At 34.5% G+C, this 2,341-nt stretch overlaps 1 pseudogene; it reads left to right on the top strand.

Annotated features, from left to right (window-relative positions):
- The window catches only part of LOC114051818, a 24,109-nt pseudogene extending 23,393 nt beyond the window's left edge, over window positions 1-716 (top strand).
- The last annotated feature ends 1,625 nt before the right edge of the window (window positions 717-2,341 follow it).

Raw genomic sequence — 2,341 nt, 5'->3', positions numbered from 1 at the left:
TCACAAGAATACCATTTCCTTTGATGAGGGCATGATGCAAGTATTTGCCACGCATTTCTTTGGCGGCGTGGAAGTACTGGTCTTCATTTTAATGGCCTATGACCGCTTTGTGGACATCTGTAAACCTCTAAACTACTCAGTCCTCATGAACCAGAGGGTGTGTAGGATCCTGATTCTCTTGGCATTAATAGGATCATTTCTGCATTCTACTGCCCAGATAATTCTCATCTTGAGTGTTCCCTTCTGAGGTCCCAATGTGATTAACCACTTTTTCTGTGACTTACAACCTTTGTTGAGTCTTGGATGCATGGACAGGTATGTACTAAACCTCTTAGTAGTTTTCAACAGCAGAGCCACATGCTCAGTAAGCTTTTTTTTGCTGATGATATGCTACACAATTATACTGAGCTGCTTGAGAAATCATAGTGCAGAGGGGAAGCCCAAAGCCCTCTCCACCTGCAGCTTTCACATCATTGTTGTCATAATGTTCTTTGGTCCCTGCATATTCATATACACTTGGCCCCCAACAACAATCCCTCTTGATAAGTTGGTGTCTGTCTTCTATACCATTATAACTCCTTTCCTCAATCCTTTGATTTATACCCTAAGGAATGCAGAAGTAAAAATTTCCATGAAGAAGCTATGGAAAACCTGAGTAAGTTCAGGTGACAAATAATGTGCTCAAGCATATTATTTTTTCAAGGATGTTTGGTACAAACTGGAACAATTAAAATTGATATATGATAATAATAAAGTCAATGTTCAAGAGTTTTTAACCTTCGGTCCATGGACTTTTAACAATATTTGATAACTATATTTCAATAGATATTTCATTTACCTTGCAATTCAATGTATTTTATTTTATGCCTTTGAAAATGTTATTCATTTTAACATGAAAAATTTAAAATATGACATTTGCTTTGGTTTTATCATTATTTCATAGTAAAAAATGTTAACATGAGGAGTTTATTTTGTTTCAAAGAGAACAAAAGGCAATAAAGTCATGAAAGAGAGGAACTTTTGTGGCATAATGGAGAGAATGCTGGATATCAAATCCCATCTTTCCTTTTAATTTCTTGTATGATTTAGGGGAAAAAATGAATTTTCTGTACTTTTGTTTTGTCAACAATGAAATCAATGATTTGGACTATAGAACCACAAGGGGAGGGGTGGAGAACATGGTGCTTCAATGCCACATATGGCCTTTCAAGTCCTTGGGTACGAACTTTTGACTGAGTCCAAGTTTTATAGAATAACTCATTTTATTAAGGGGATTTGTTCTGTGAAGTTTGGATTCAGTCAAAGGGCCACACTTGAGGACCTAGAGAGTCACATGTGGCCTTGATGCTGGAGGTTCTCCACTTCTGCCTCAGGCCTTTCAGTCATCTGAAGTTGTTGCCTTGTGAATATAGGATAGAAAAAAAAGAAAAGTGAACTTAGATGAAAAAAATGTGGTTTAAGAAAGAGAAAGGTACAGTATCAAATTGAGTGAAATTAAATCTAAGCATTAGAATCTCCCTTTCTAATTTTAATAATCAACATTTTACCTCTCATAACTCCACTAAAATAATTCACTTCTTCAATTCACTGCATTTTTCCACTTTTGAATATGCTGATCTTCATTCAAGCCTGATTGACATAAAATTTTGGAAGACTTATGATACATTACATGATTTTTTTCTACAATGTAGTCATTTGGAGCTTTTCCATCTCATCCTCTCAATAATATACTTCTATAAACTTATTTTTCATTAAACACACACACACACACACATAAAATCATTGGATTAAATTGTGGATGAAGTCTTCAACTTTGAGTCATAAAGACCTAGTTTAGATTCAACCAGTGATACATATTAGTTGTGGGGCCATAGCAAGTTATTTAATCTCACTTGCCTCAAATACTATAATCCTTTTTCTGTCAAATCTTCCCACTTTAAATATTTCTTTATTCCAATCCATTTTCCAGTTATCATAATTCAAGTCCTCTGTTTCTTTAAGGTGAAACCTGCTGAATATTGAATGACCTGGCTTGTTTCTCCATAGTACGTGAATTGTTTCTTTCTGGCTTCTTCTATGACCTGAATACTTCAAAATTTGACTTTCATTTTCGTGTGAGGCTTTATTTTGGGATATCTTTCAAGTAGTGATCAGCAGATTCCTTCAATTACAACTTTATCTACTGGATCTAAGATACAAGGCAGTTTTCCAATATAATGTGTTGAAATATGATGTCTAGGCTTTTTTTTTTTATCTTGGATTTTAGGCAGTCCAATAATGCTTAAATTATCTCTCTTTGTTCTGTTTTATGGGTCACATTTTTTCAATGATATATTTCACA

Source organism: Vombatus ursinus, unplaced genomic scaffold, assembly GCF_900497805.2.
Source record: "Vombatus ursinus unplaced genomic scaffold, bare-nosed wombat genome assembly UNPS02014806.1, whole genome shotgun sequence".
In the NCBI taxonomy this organism is placed as follows: domain Eukaryota; kingdom Metazoa; phylum Chordata; class Mammalia; order Diprotodontia; family Vombatidae; genus Vombatus; species Vombatus ursinus.
The sequence above is the reverse complement of the archived record's forward strand: the minus strand, read 5'-3'. Positions and strand labels throughout refer to the sequence as shown.